Source organism: Diadema antillarum, unplaced genomic scaffold, assembly GCF_040938485.1.
Source record: "Diadema antillarum isolate AM-2024a unplaced genomic scaffold, OU_Dant_1.0 scf00000187, whole genome shotgun sequence".
NCBI classification, from domain to species: Eukaryota; Metazoa; Echinodermata; class Echinoidea; order Diadematoida; family Diadematidae; genus Diadema; species Diadema antillarum.
Window position 1 is genome coordinate 28,278 of NW_027271076.1, and position 16,520 is coordinate 44,797.

General features: G+C 38.6%; 2 non-coding genes across 2 annotated transcripts; both read right to left on the reverse strand.

The window, feature by feature from the left end:
• Positions 1 to 5,321: 5,321 nt before the first annotated feature.
• LOC139723371 (small nucleolar RNA SNORD14) lies at positions 5,322 to 5,421 on the reverse strand. The gene has a single exon (XR_011710343.1). It is a non-coding gene; the product is annotated as a small nucleolar RNA SNORD14 (small nucleolar RNA).
• A 9,086-nt stretch (positions 5,422 to 14,507) lies between these two features.
• On the reverse strand, positions 14,508 to 14,607 carry LOC139723373 (small nucleolar RNA SNORD14). The gene has a single exon (XR_011710345.1). It is a non-coding gene; the product is annotated as a small nucleolar RNA SNORD14 (small nucleolar RNA).
• Between the last annotated feature and the right edge of the window lie 1,913 nt (positions 14,608 to 16,520).

A 16,520-nucleotide genomic window follows, 5' to 3' on the forward strand; every position in this document is an offset into this window, starting at 1 on the left:
TTATTCATTATTTAATATCATTATTATTATTTTTTGTCTCACGTAGTGATACATTGCATATGAATACTGTAACACAATACATGTATTACCAATACATGAAGGGGATTATCAGCTGTGGGTCTGGTATATGATTTGAATTGAGACACATAAATTTCAATATTACCAAACACGACTAGAGACCTACATCTTAGGTTGCACACAGAATACTGGAATTTCCCTATACACAAACTTGGGCCTGCCTTTATACAAACATAATTTTCATCATCTTTTTCCTTTTTTTTTCTGACATACATACCACATAAATAAACACATCCCACACTCGCGCTGTCGATCCCTGGACGGATAATTGAGAATCAATGCTAATTTGAATGCAAGGCAGATCTGCAACAGTTTCTATGTAATGCTGAAATAAATCAAGGTGATAGATGTACTGCAGTGCATACTGTACCAAAGTTTAAATACTTTTGTTTTTCGTTCCACCAGAGAACGGAGTCTGCATATTTCAGCAGTGAGAAAAGAATACATACATGTATACAACGTATGTACATACACTCAGTACCCAAATACGGAAGTATACACAAACTACCAGAATGAAACTACATCTCAATATCAACTGGTATGTCTGAACCTGCAGACATGACTCTGAAAGCTATTATGGTCTGCATTTAACTATTAAGCTATTAAAGGAGTCTGCATATGTCAGCAGTGAGAAAAGAATACATACTTGTATACAAGGCATGTACATACACTCAGTACCCAAATATGGAAGTACACACAAACTACCAGAATGAAACTACATCTTAATATTAACTGGTATGTCTGAACCTGCAGACATGACTCTGAAAGCTATTATGGTCTGCATTTAACTATTAAGCTATTAACCCTAAAGGGGCCGGGCTTTTTTGGCTATGCTCAGGCCGGGGGGGATGGATTCCGCCCCCCCGAGATCTCGGCCATCGGTGGCGCGATTGCGATGAAATTTTGCATGCGTGAGACCCGCGTCATAATCTACAAGATTGTGTCATAAGATTTTTTGAAACAATCAATTTCTAATTTTAATTAATTAATTACTTAGTATGCAAATTAAGCTCAAGATCATATTTTAGAATAATTAAAAGCATTGAGAGTCTAATTTTTGGTCTGTAAATCTGTTGCAGCATATTCAACGATTGTACATCACAAAAACTTCCAAAATTCATTTCAATTCTTATGTATTTTATTGTTTTCAGAATTTCTTATGTATTTCCTTGTTTTTCAACTTTTGTTTTTTCTTTGTTTTTTCATTGGAAATTGTCACACAATGTACATGTATACAAGGCATGTACATACACTCAGTACTCAAATACGGAAGTACACACAAACTACCAGAATGAAACTACATCTTAATATTAACTGGTACATCTGAACCTGCAGACATAACTCTGAAAGCCATTATGGTTCATGGGGTACAACACAACAAACAAGCATGTATACTGGTGGTTCGACACAAAATCTACCAACAAGAAAACAATGCTGATATTGACATGTAAAAAGACTATACTTAATGTAGTTCTCCCAAGCTCTAATAAACTTGCTTGCACTATGATTTACTCATTCACAGTAATAATTCCAAGTCTTGGAATTTCCAAACTGGACAGATGGGGTGGGACACTGCAGAGTACCCGGTAATTTATAGAATCACTCAAACACTGGTATTCTAAGGTAAGAGTGAGCAGCTATGTGCAAATGAACAAAGAAAAGTGCATGTAAACAAATACTTCTGAGTATAATGAACACTTTTGGAAATGGTACGTGTTCCGTAACACTACAAGTTGAGGGCACGCACTTCATTTGGCAGGATATATGTAGAAATGGGAATATTTCGCGCTCAGCTTGGTAAGATGAATTTCCAGCTGCTTGGGGTCTTTGGCAGCTCATACTACCATCAAAGGCAATTGGACTGCATTACAGCAACAAATTCACTCAAGGTACAGACGCAAACCCCAATACACATGCCTTGAAATAAGACAACAAAAAACAAAAATCATCACATGTAACAAGCAAAACGTGAACACACTTTTAAGTTGGTGCTAGCTTCATGTTGCACGGCATGCTGGAAAATGTCATCTAAGCGAATATGATCACTTTTACAGTAGGTGTCGGTGCTGAACAGGACACAAAGGTCGATGACCATGGTACATTATGCAAAACACCAAGGCACTTTGCAATTACAGTATGCTCTTTGACTGCACAGTTAATATTTAACAAATTCCTTATGTGACTACACCTCCATCTACAACAGTGCTGAAGATAATTAGAGTAAATATCTAAACCAAAGGAAACAAGTGAAAAATCAAGAGGAATCTCACTAAAGCAAATGGAACAAAGTGCCTGACATAACAGAGGCTTGTCCTTTGTCCTTGCGGGACAAAGGCGTGTGCTTTCCTATCACACAAACCATATCGCAAACACCATTTTATGCAATTGCACTTTAGTTTTCAATGTCTGCGATTCAATAATCTATCCTCATAGATTGTCAACACAAACACCTGTTTGTTTGTTACTCATCTGATAATTGCCCAGCATTGACTTTTCTCTCCAAAATACCACATACAATATACTGAGCCATTTTTTTGGGGTCATAATGACCTCTTCATACAGGATATGATGATTCCACCCCCCTTCCTTATAATGAGGTAGTCCCCTCTTCAATAGTACAGAGTACAGGGAATCTCCACAACCACAAGCTACCTCATAATGAGGTACTCCTTTTAACAAGGTGAATTTGGTGATTCCAATTTTCAATGATCGTATTTATCTGGGCTCTTTTTGGGTTTTTTTTTCTGTTGGTATGTTTACAATGAGATAGGGGAAGTGTGGGAGAGTTGAGCCACTGGGAGAGTTGATCCAGGCCACCTCACATCTTCATAGTAACTGACAGCAGTCAGCTGATGCCATTTCTTGTTCATGCCTATGATTAACTATATACCAGTGTATGAGGCAGCGATGTTGGACGAAGCATGACAAAATAGTCAAAGAAAAACCATTTTTGGTCACCAAAAGTGAATATCCACTTGTCAGATATGTGGTTTTCTCTCACACCTATGGTAGAGGATAAGGGCGAATCAGTTGGAGTAGCAGATAGTCTGTATATAATTTGTTTCTTTCAGCAAATTTCAACATGTTTGGAGTGGTCACTTTCGTAGGTTTTGAGGGTTAGTTTAAATGGCGACTGTGGGGAGAGTTGTGCCATGGCTAAACCCTGTATTCCAATGGCTCAGCCTTCAAGTGGCTCAACCCTCCCTTCAAGTGGCTCAATGAGTGTCATTTTTTGGTCAAAGAAACGGGTCTGCTATTGGATGAGGTGAGGAATATTGGAAAGGTATGTGGTGTTCTCGCCAGGGGTGACGCCCTACGGGCGGTTTCTTCTTCCTCACACCAACAGTTGACTTATTACGCAAATCCAATCACGGTGCATCTAGAAATCCTGATCATGTGATCGTAGGTGGACCCCAACAACATCCACATTATCCATCCGATGACCCGTAAGTCAAACAGACGCCCCGCCCCCTCCGTTACCATTACACCATCTTTCCTTAGATAGGTTTCCATAGTCATTTTCTTTTATAAGCCTGAACTTCATAATCTGATATGTAGGGCCTATAGCATAGTGGCTCAACTCTCCCAACCCCGTGGCTCAACTCTCACCACATCAAGGGAGACTTGAGCCATTTTGCAAAACATTTTTGTTGAAGTGTCACCCCCCAGTTGTTTGTGCTAGGTGTCTTATTGGGCTATCATATTATGCCTGAATAGTTGTAGTATATACCAGCGAACGAATAATCCATAAATTGTGTATAGTTATTGAACAATATCACTAAATGTAAAAAGTGGCTCAACTCTCCCACACTTCCCCTACTTATTATAATGAGGTAAAGTCGGCAGTCACGGCAGCCTCATTATAACACAGTGTCCTTATGAAAGAGACCAATACAGACTGCTGTTTGAAATCACTGTACTTCAAGCATGTGCATCTTCAGACGAGGGGAGCATCTCGTAAGATTGGAAACATAATGCCTCTTCCAATGGAGTGCTTTGAAGACCCCCTAGAGTAGCATGACAAGTGCAGAATCACTCTTTGATGGGTACCGATAGCTGAAGAACATCCAACTCCCGTCAGAGAGGTAAGTCCAGATTGTGAAGCCAAGCTCGGTGAAAGCCCCCTCTTTTCAGGACTGCAACATTCACTTCGCGAACACAGATGGGAATTGACCTGCTGGGCGTGAAGGCATTGTCGACTCTAGACTTAGACCTGGGATGAAATAAAAATTACAAATGGGCTTTCCAGCAGTGAATTATGCTTTGCATGAACTTGTGTCATCATCAAGATATCCTCCTATATGGCATACGGTAATGTTGAAAGGATTGCCTTTAACTCTCTTCTTCTTAAATGCTGCTTTTCTTAATACAATCATACATCTCTATAGATGTTACATGAAATCCTAGGCCCCGTCTTATAAAGACTTGTGATTGATTCAAATCAATTGCAACTTTACGATTGAATGCAAATCCATCTTTTAAAAAAGTTATGATTGAAATTAAGACGGAGAACTGCAATCAATCAATCACAGGTTGCGATTGATTGCAGCTATCAAGACATTTGTGATTGATTGATTTCTATCACAAGTTTTATAAGACAGGGCCCTAGATGAAAGAGACCTGCAAACTTTGAATGGAACATCTGTCTGTCTGTATATGTATCCATCGATCTATCCTTCTATGTATGTATGTATGTAGCTATGTATCTATCTATCTATCTATCCATCTATCTATCTATCTATCTATCTATCTACAATTGTATCTATCGATCTATCGATCTATCTATCTATCTATCTATTTATCTATCTATCTACAATTGTATCTATCGATCTATCTATCTATCTATCTATCTATCTAATCTATCTATCATCTACATGCATATAGATTTTTTTTTCCTGGGTGAAGAGGGTGCACAACAAACATTAGTATGTTCCTAAGAATGTTCCCAGAGAAAAACACTTGATTTTCAGGTGAGAGATTAAGTAACTACTTACAAACTTGTGAAAAACCTGAAATGATTATTGATTACAATAATTACGTAGTCTTGATATATAGACAATATCATTCTGTAAAAACAGACTTCTTAGAAGACAAAGTTCCAACAAATAAAGTTCCACGATGCCAAAGGACTTGCATATCTCCTTATAAAGTTGCTGGATGCATTTATGGAGGAAGATACGGGCGATCAAAGAACCGATGGGGTACACCTGATGTCGTGACACGACACTGTAATATCTACGAGTCAGCTCAGACATCCAAGGAAGGAACTTCAGGCCATCACGAGGACAGTAAAGTCCTTATGGTGGAAACTGCGAATGATTGGAATAAAAGTCATCATGGCTGACACACTGGGCTTAGCGCAGTGCCTTACAGGGCCATTTCAAATACCCGTAACCCCTTGAGGATGGGCTGATTTTGCTACAACACGCATTTCCCATAGACACTTGTCCGGGTATATTCGGGACTCGTCCTCACAGATTAATGCCAATAAAGCACCCGTAACAGTTGCACTTTGTACAAGTTTGTCTGGCGCTTTCATACAAACTCCATCCCTGAAAATATAAAGAGAGATGGACAGCTACAATTTCCACTTGAAAGTTAAGCTGTCAGCTAGGCTACACACATTGGTCTCTTTTTCTCTATGAGGTTGTATACCTACCCAAAGTACGAACAGAAACACAATAAAATGAAATGTGTGATCAGTAGCTAAAGAAAGAAAGAAAGAAATAGAACATGCACATGCATAGAGACAGAAAAAGTGTTTAAGAAAAAAAAAGATAAATATGAAAGTAATTACAAAGCATGAGTTCATGCCAAAACTAGCCATCAAAGGATTTGTTGGACCATAATATTTGGTTGTTTTATTACATATTTTTGTCAAACTTGTAGCAAAGGGAATACAACAGACAGACTCATTTCACTATTAAAAAAGCAAAGCATTTGATTATGAACGTCTTTAGATAAGATCTTGATGTATGGAGTTTCCGCATGACTAAAAATGTGAATGATTTATTGCCACTTGGTCTAAAATCAGATGGTCTACTTCGCAGTTTGTCTTTTACGCCACTATGGCTAAACTTGTTTGGTCTACCATCAATTTTGTCTAATGCCCGTTTGGTCTAATGCTCACTTGGTCCGATGCCCAATTTGGCTTACTATCATTTCGTCTAATGACCAGAAGGTCTAATCACAATTTTTTTCTCCTTGGATTTTTTTCTCATTTTGTCTAATAAACTGTGGGTACATGTATTAGACGAAATGGGCATAGCCCACGTGGAAGTAGACCAATTGGTAATGAGGTAAAGCGGCAATTGGACTAACTGGTCAAGAGACGATCTGGCTGTAGACTGACTGGGATTAGACCGTGTGGGTTGAGACTAAATGGCTATAAGATGAAATGGGAGTAGCCCAAGTGATAGATCACCATGTGAATTACCTCTCACACTTGCGATGTCATGTTTCCCATCTCAGCCTCCTGCTGCTCTTCCCACAGAGGTACGTCAGCATCGTGAAGGTGATCTGGAATGTGATATGGAGATTATGAAACTAACTTATTCCCTTTGAGACCCATAGTAGTAATGCAAAAAAAATAAAAAAATAAAAAATAATCTACATTTGGTGCCTTGGAGGAAGTAGTCCATTCTCGGATATTATGGATGATTCCTGTTAAAATTGAAATGGATCAAGTAGAAGTTAAAAATTGCCAAATGTCTATCTATTGTTATTTTCAGTCTTTTCTTACTTCACTTAATACCAACTATGCTGTCCCCCCCCCCCCCCCCCCCCCATTTTGGGCGTTAATCAGCCATCATTCTTTTCTGAGCTGAGATTTCGTGACCATTTTTCTCTCAAGTCTTGCGCTCAATTTGACACCATTTTGAAAAAAAAAAAATGGACGTATAGTTACGACATGACATTACGAAATGCCACGCAATAAATTGCCTTGCAAGTCTTTTTGTCCTGTTGCTATTACTCAGAAATGCGCTTTCTTACAAACTTTCGTCACATAATGTGAAATATCTACATGTATAGGGGTCAATCCACGTCAAATCATCCAATTTTCGGAAAAGTTGTCACCCGACCCCCTCCGATTTTCTTTAAAATCGCACCAAATGTTCCCCAAAGTGTCTGACGGAAAATCCCAAAATATTTTACCCCAAGGTCAATTGGTTGCTAAGATACAGCCTCACATAGCAACTGGTGCGCATTCAGAAAAATTAGTTAAAAGAAAATTAGGCATTTTTGATTGATTGTGGTGGCATGGATATTTATGCAAAAGTGTTCATTTTCAGGAAATTGAGAGAACTTTATAGTCTTTGCAAGAAAAACTGACTGTGACGTGAAATTGACTTTTCGTTAACGCGCACGAGGTCACCGAAAATGGTGTTAAATGTTAATTTCCCAAATTTTGATGCATATTTAGAGGCTAGTACTTCCACATTTTATCACCTTAGGTTCTAATATATTATGCTGTTGAAGGCTTTGACTTGCTCAGTAATTTTGAAAAAAATCGGCGCATTCATGCCCACCGTTTTTACGGAGAGCGCCCTCAAAGTTGACAAAAATGAAAAATGTGCCAAATTCAAGGTCACGGATCACCCTTCGTCCCACCTAGGAATGGCACCAATTTTTGTGTATTGATAGACATTTACCTATATTATCTTGGGTTACCAAAGAAATTTTGCTCCCGAAATGTTCAATGGCAAATTTACCCTACCGAAAATGGTCGTAAATGGCCAAATTCCCATGTAATATCACATATTGGGTTTAGAGGACATTTCAAATGTCCAGGCTTTCAAGATAAAAAGGCCTAGCCCTGTGATATTTGCAGTAGGGATAGTCTGTTATACATATTTTAGTAATATACACCACAAAACACTTTCATTACATAATAATGACCTTGAAATTTAATCCAAATTTTGATAAAAACAATAAATTGCTCCATTTCCCTCATTGCTCTGCATACAATATTATGTAATACGTGTTTTGTAACACTTTTCACAGAGCAATATTTCAAGAATTATGAAAGCTGACAGCCTACCACATTAAGGTTCTAAAGTATTTGTGCTCTTCTTTCAGATTTTGTGTCAATTTGATCATGAATGTTATACCCTTGACCTTGAAGCGCTTCTAAAAATAGCTGTAAATTTGTTAACTACAAACCTACACACAATCATGACAGGTGTATTATGGCATGCTATACTAAGCTGTGATTCTTTCACAAACACAAAAGCTTTTTATGGTGTAAATGTATATACTGGAATTAATCTATACATGCTTGCAAGATATGTTACAATGAATTACTTTGTTCTGACAATGACCCTCAATTTCAATCAAAAAAGGGGACAGTAATATTTTGTGATTTTGTGTGCATTTCCTATGGAAAACAGTGCTTTGTGGTGAAACTCATAAAAACTTGACCATTTTTACTATCTATCACTTTGATTGATTAATTCTATTGTAGTTATGTTAGAAAAGTGGGCTGTGACAATTTCCAATAAAAAAAAAACATGGTTATGATGTAGAAAACAGAAAAACAAAGAAATACATAAGAAATTCCAAAAACAAGAAAATACATAAGAATTGAAATGATTTTGGAAGTTTTCATATGGTACAGAACAAATCCCCCGAAAGAGAAGACTCTCAGTCCTTTTAATGTGCGTTTCACAGGCTAGAATAAGAGTCTCATTATGTTGGGCGCAATGTCCATAATTATCAACTATTATTACGTACTTAAATACAGGTCTTTATGGAGAGGAATAGGCATTTCTCATGATTTTGAAGGTCATAAATCGAGGGTCATTATCAGAACAAAGTAATAGACTGTAACATATCTTGCAAGCATGTATAGATTAATTCCAGTATATACATTTACACCATAAAAAGCTTTTGTGTTTGTGAAAGAATCACAGCTTAGTATAGCATGCCATAATACACCTGTCATGATTGTGTGTAGGTTTGTAGTTAACAAATTTACAGCTATTTTTAGAAGCACTTCAAGGTCAAGGGTATAACATTCATGATCAAATTGACACAAAATCTGAAAGAAGAGCACAAATACTTTAGAACCTTAATGTGGTAGGCTGTCAGCTTTCATAATTCTTGAAATATTGCTCTGTGAAAAGTGTTACAAAACACGTATTACATAATACTGTATACGCTATAATTTTCGCGTGCATAAATTTTCGCGAATTGCCGATGTCACACATTTTCGCGAGTGGTTAAATTCGCGATTGGGGGACCAGAGAAAATATGAAGTGGCAAAGAAAGTGTGAATCTTCAACTTACTAGCATATAAGAATGATACTAGTTATACACTGCATGAAAAAGACTTGCCAAACTCTGCGAACTAGTAAGTTAGAATTCAACATTTTTGAAGTGGTTAAGTCCATCGTGCTAGATTTCTGACGAGTGGTCCCCTTGCGATAATGGATTGGCTCTCTACAGTATTCGTAAGTAGACGTGGACGTGCGTAAACAAGCTTAGCCAGTATGGTCTGTTCGGTAAGCCGTGACATGGTATTCTAGTACTGAAATGTTCGTATCATCAAGGCAAGGGATTCATTTTGGAAGGTAATATTTTCGCGTGTTGTTAATTTCGCGAATAGCTCCCGACTCGCGAAATTCGCGAAAATAAAACCCCCGCGAAATATATAGCGTATACAGTATTGTATGCAGAGCAATGAGGGAAATGGAGCAATTTATTGTTTTTATCAAAATTTGGATTAAATTTCAAGGTCATTATTATGTAATGAAAGTGTTTTGTGGTGTATATTACTAAAATATGTATAACAGACTATCCCTACTGCAAATATCACAGGGCTAGGCCTTTTTATCTTGAAAGCCTGGACATTTGAAATGTCCTCTAAACCCAATATGTGATATTACATGGGAATTTGGCCATTTACGACCATTTTCGGTAGGGTAAATTTGCCATTGAACATTTCGGGAGCAAAATTTCTTTGGTAACCCAAGATAATATAGGTAAATGTCTATCAATACACAAAAATTGGTGCCATTCCTAGGTGGGACGAAGGGTGATCCGTGACCTTGAATTTGGCACATTTTTCATTTTTGTCAACTTTGAGGGCGCTCTCCGTAAAAACGGTGGGCATGAATGCGCCGATTTTTTTCAAAATTACTGAGCAAGTCAAAGCCTTCAACAGCATAATATATTAGAACATAAGGTGATAAAATGTGGAAGATACTAGCCTCTAAATATGCATCAAAATTTTGGAAATTAACATTTAACACCATTTTCGGTGACCTCGTGCGCGTTAACGAAAAGTCAATTTCACGTCACAGTCAGTTTTTCTTGCAAAGACTATAAAGTTCTCTCAATTTCCTGAAAATGAACACTTTTGCATAAATATCCATGCCACCACAATCAATCAAAAATGCCTCATTTTCTTTTAACTAATTTTTCTGAATGCGCACCGGTTGCTATGTGAGGCTGTATCTTAGCAACCAATTGACCTTGGGGCAAAATATTTTGGGATTTTCCGTCAGACACTTTGGGGAACATTTGGTGCGATTTTAAAGAAAATCGGAGGGGGTCGGGTGACAAGCACTGGATGATTTGACATGGATTGACCCATAGATAAACCTGATTTGCACATGTAGGGTTAAAGGGATGGTACAGTATTGATGGAGATGAGAATTGGGCTTTGAACGTTTTGTGACATACCAAGAAAAAATAGTACAGAGCATACCATTTTAAGAGGAATTTAAAGTTTATTTGACGAAATCGGGTTTAGAATGACTGAAACATCCAAAAACAAAGTAAAACAAAGCGATCGTAATAAAAGGTGGTTCCCACACTTTATTAGAATCGCTCTGTTTTGGATATCTCAGCCATTTCAAAACCAATTTTCATCAAATAAACGTTGAATTCCTCAGGGAATTACATGCTCTCTCATATTTCATAAGAGGTTTCTCATTACTTCACCAAAAAATGTTAGAAACCTGAAATTAGGTCTCAACCAGAACTATACGATCCCTTTAAGCAGACTATAATGTTATCATATAAAATGTAGTATGATGAAATTGTATCAAGTCATAATAGTTCTATATTTTAACAATCCATTTAAAGGACAAGTCCACCTTCATATACATAAGGATTGAGAGAATGCAGCAACATTAGTAGAACACATCAGTGAAAGTTTGAGGAAAATTGGACAATCCGTTCAAAAGTTACGAATATTTTAAGTATCTGCGCAGTCACTGCTGGAAGAGAAGACTACTACCGTGTATGATGTCACATGCGTACAACTATGTAAGGAAAATAAAAAGAGAATTTCACAAAACTTTACTTTTTGAATAAAGTGCACATTTCTTCGACTTGCTACTGACGTATGTTAAGGGTAATATTATTCCCCCTGCCTTCTGAAAGAAAGAAGTCTAGTGTTCTTTTGTTATGCGAGAAAAATGGAAATATGTTGAATTTTCTTTATTCTGTCTCTATAACGTTGTGCTCATGTGACATCACAAGCTATAGTAGTCTTTTCATCCAGCCGTGACTGAGCAGAAACTTCAAAAATTCATAACTTTTTAACGGATTGTCCGATTTTGCTCAAACTCTCACTGATGTGTTCTACTAATATTGCTGCATTCACTCAACACACATGTCTATGAAGGTGAACTTGTCCTTTAAAGTGTAGGAGTGATCTCTAAGTCTGCTGCCCAGAATTTTGTCCTCTGTCAAAGTAAAATTTAAATGCTACAAACCAAGAAAATACACAGCATTTATGAATTGATAATTATGTTTGGAGACTGATCAGGCTATTTACGTAATGTCAAGAAATACCCGCTACTTTCATTATGCAGTGGGATGGAGCAATGCTACCAGGGCCCTGTTTCATAAAGGTATTCGTAATGTTACGCATGACTTTACGAACAACTTTAACATGGCAAGCCAAGCACGTTTCCTAATCATTGGTAAGTTCAATAGCTAAAGTTGAAATTTGCAGATGATAAATGATTATTTTCAAAAGTTAACACACATTTTTTAGTTGAAAGTGTGTTTTTACCTCAATGTAGATGAAATATTGACATGCAGTTGTACTTTGTTATAAAAACAAGAGACCCGCGGGTCTAGCGCTCACCTGAGTATCGCAAGTTCACCTTTCACGCAGTCACTAATCTAAATTATTCACAGCTCTACCAAAATTTGACCAGGCATTCTGAAGTAGAAGATGAAAATGCACAATAAGGGCCCAAATTTTTAAAGATTCCTTAATTTGGGGAATTGGGGGCCCCCTGGGGCCCTCTGGGTGGGGCATGGTGCCCATTTTGATAAATTGAGATCCTGACCCCCTAAGGATGCTACCTGCCAAGTTTGACGAAAATCTATCATGAGGTTTTCAGGAAGAAGATGACAATGTACGATTCAGGCCCCCATTTGGACCTTCCTAACCAACCCCCCCCCCCCCCCCCCCCCCCCCCCTGCCCCCAAGAGGGGCACCCCTGGATCTCCTATGAACAAACTCGAAACTACAGTCATTAATGTACTCACTCATAGTATTATCTTAGCTGTATAACTTCTGATTCTAGAGAAATTTTTTTAACGATTCCTTCATTTGGGGGGTTTGGGCCCCCCTGGGGGCCCCCTGGGTGGGACATGGTGCCCATTTTAACAAATTGAGATCCTAACCCCTTAGGGATGCTACCTGCCAAGTTTGGTGAAAATGGGTCATGGGGTTCTAAAAAAGAAGATAAAAATGTACAATTTAGGCCCCATTAGGACCCCTCCTCACCTCCCTCCCCTGGGTCCCAAGGGGGGCACCCCTGATTCTGCCATGAACAAACTTGAAACTGCAGTCATCAATGTACTAACTCATAGTATTAACTTAGTTCCATCACTTCTGGTTCTAGAGAAGAAGATATTTAAAGATTCCTTAATTTTGGGGGATTTGGGCCCCCTGGGGGTCCCCTGGGGGCCCCCTGGGTGGGGCATGGTGCCCATTTTAACAAATTGAGTTCCTAACCCCCTAGGGATGCTACCTGCCAAGTTTGGTGAAAATGGGTCATGGGGTTCTCAAGAAGAAGATGAAAATGTACAATTTAGGCCCCATTAGAACCCCTCCCCACCCCCCTCCCCTGGGTCCCAAGGGGGGCATCCCTGATTCTGCCATGAACAAACTTGAAACTACAGTCATCAATGAACTAACTCATAGTATTAACTTAGCTCTATCACTTCTGGTTCTAGAGAAGAAGATTTTTAAAGATTCCTTAATTTTGGGGGGTTTGGGCCCCCCTGGGGGCCCCCTGGGTGGGTCATGGTGCCCATTTTAACAAATTGAGTTCCTAACCCCCTAGGGATGCTACCTGCCAAGTTTGATGAAAATCGGTCTTGGGGTTTTCAAGAAGAAGATGAAAATGTAAAAAGTTTACGCACGACGCACGACGGACGACGCACGACGGACGACGCACGACGCACGACGCACGACGGACGCCGGACGAAGGGCGATCGCAATAGCTCACTTGAGCCTTTGGCTCAGGTGAGCTAACAAAGTGAAAAAAAAAATGGGCACACGTATTTGCACTTCACATTCCAGTTGCTCATACGGTCATGCGTAACTTTACGAATAGCTTTATGAAACAGGGGCCCTGTTCCAGTTGATGTTACAATCCCAATGGTCGAATGAGTGCCTGCTGCCTGAGACGTTACAGAAAGTGACAGTCGAGACCTGCTCACCAGATGTGTAGTCTGTCGTCGGGGTGATGGCGATGATGACCCATCCCAGGACCGATCCGATGGCTCTGATGAGGTTGATGATCCGCCAGATGTTCAGTCGGGATGACGCCTCGTCGTCTGCCCACAGCTGACCGTCTTCGGGGCAATCTGTTTCACTGGAAAGGTCATATACACACAAATTATACACACACACACATACACACACATTAAATCAATTATTATTGTCTCCATACTATGGACAGTCACATATATCGGTGGAAATCTTAAATCAACAAAATCTAGACTAGTAAGTCGTGATAACTTTGCAACAAAGGGAAAGTATTTTACACAATGTACACCTTATTGTCTCTTTGCAAAACATGAAAACACATTTGCAAACCTCTCACATGTTGGCACACATTCAAATTGAAGCAACATGTCTAGAGTATACTTCGGTTACATCGAAAGAATCCCATGCACAGTTAATTTCGATCATCTAAAGAACATACACCTAATATTGATAAAATCCGGAATGATCTCTTTCTTCTGCTTTGGGATAGCTCTCAAGGAAACTTCCTACTTGCATGGATTCTCCTTCAAAGTTACACCACTGTAGAACCATCTACTGTTTCAATACTCGTGGCAAATATGTATCTGAAATCGATAAATCTTGTAATGAAAACAATCACCTGCATATATAGTTTTGTGTTTGCTTTTGTTTTGTTACTCCTTTCCTTTTATTTCCCCCCTGGTCTGAGCTCAGACATCCAAGGAAGGAACTTCAAGCCATCATGAGGACAGTGAAGTCCTTATGGTGGAAACTGCGAATGATTGGAATAAAAGTCATCATGGCTCAGACTGCCAAAGATGAATTTGACAGCAAACATCTGAAGCTATCTTTGGCACATTTTTCTGTAACTTGCAGAAGTGGAGCATTGCAGAGGAATATTGGTTGCCAAAACAGCCACTTCTACTGAAACATCTACAAATGAAAAGTTTTCACAAAATTATGTCTGTGAAATTCACATGTATGCCTTTTAAACAACAGGATCACTGCAACATTTGCTACAAAGTCATTAGAGTAGAAATATGAATCAAACCAAGGAACTCACCAGAATGGCATATCAGCTTTTAGATAAAGACTTATCCGGTCATCTATTGCAGCGATGCTCACAGAAAATATCAAGGATATGAGATAGACTAAAAGGGGGAAACAGAAGAAAAATATTCCATATGAAAAGTTGACTTCTTGTGTTGCAAAATTTACAGCGCATGACATCTAATCTGATCATACATCCTGTATAATAACTGCAAATTTATTTCTTAAAAATTTCAGGTCAGGCTTTTAGCATATGCCACGGATAATTTGCACTCAGTAGCATACGTACAAAGGGCTATCAGTTGTATATTCAAAGATACTTCTGGCCTGTTCAAAGATTTGGATTACTTTTAAAAGGGTGAAAAAAGGGGCACTCTGAGACACGAGTGGCATGTGAAAATCAATTATGTATGCATACCTTGCTCTAGAGCAAATTAAAGTATTTAAACAGCAATGCAGTTTGTGTGGGGAATGCTTTCCAATCTTGACAGCGGCACTCTTATCGTCTGAATTGAAAAATATTTCGGTGCAGTGCGGGGAAGTATAAACACAGTGCCAAAAAAACATGACAAACTAGATATATCGCTACGGCTACTGATATGCCTCTGCCATAATGCATGGTTCTCCTAATAGGTCTATAGTACAATGTCTTGACAATGTGTGATGACAGTTTCACACAATTGGCAAAATATTAAAATGACAGGTTTTACACAAATGTGCTGAATGTTCACTTTCCTAGAACTAGGTTCAATTGGATGAATGATTAAAATGTCAGAGTGCAGGTATTTGGGGAACTGATGATTTTTAGTTGACTTTTGACCCTTTTATAAGTTTATGCATTGAGTAATTTTCAAGGTATTGAGAAAAAGTATAATTTCAGTATCTAATGGGAAAACAGCATTATCTAAACCTGGCCTTTGACCTTTGACCTCACAGTTCCAAAGAGAATCACTGTTAGGTTGAACATGCATAAATATGTAAGTTTCATGATGATACCTTGAGTTACTTTCGAGATATGGAGGAAAAAGTGCAATTTAGCACTTTCACTTGACCTTTTACCTTTTGACCTTTGACCTTTTGGCAAGAAACTTCCCCCAAAATATATAATGGGTAATACATGCCTTACATCAAGTTTTAAAAAAAAAAACCTTCAGGCATACTGCATTTTAAGGAAAGTAGTGATATTTTGAGGAGTTGACCTTGACCTTTGACCCCTGACCTTTGACCCATGACCCCCAACTTCCCTAGATAATCACTGCCCATCGGTACAAGCATATATACTAAGTTCCATGAAGATACCTTGAACCATTTGCGAGATATGGAGAAACACATGAAATTTCAATTTTTTTTACACAAAATAACCTGTGACCTTTGACCTTTGACCCTGTGACCCTAAAATCCACACAAAGTATTATCCCCCAAGGATATACCCTCATACCAAGTTTGATGTAAAACCACCACACGGTTCTTGAGATATCGACAAAAACAAAACGGGACGGACGGACGGACGGACGACCCGAAAACATAATGCCTCCGGCCACTTCGTTGCGGAGGCATAAAAAGAAAGAAATCAAGATGACATGAGCACTTCGTCGGTTGAGAATGAGGAGGGCGTTAAGTTGTCTCAAACACTATGGGCTAGTGACAACTTCACGCCCTTCTCATTCTC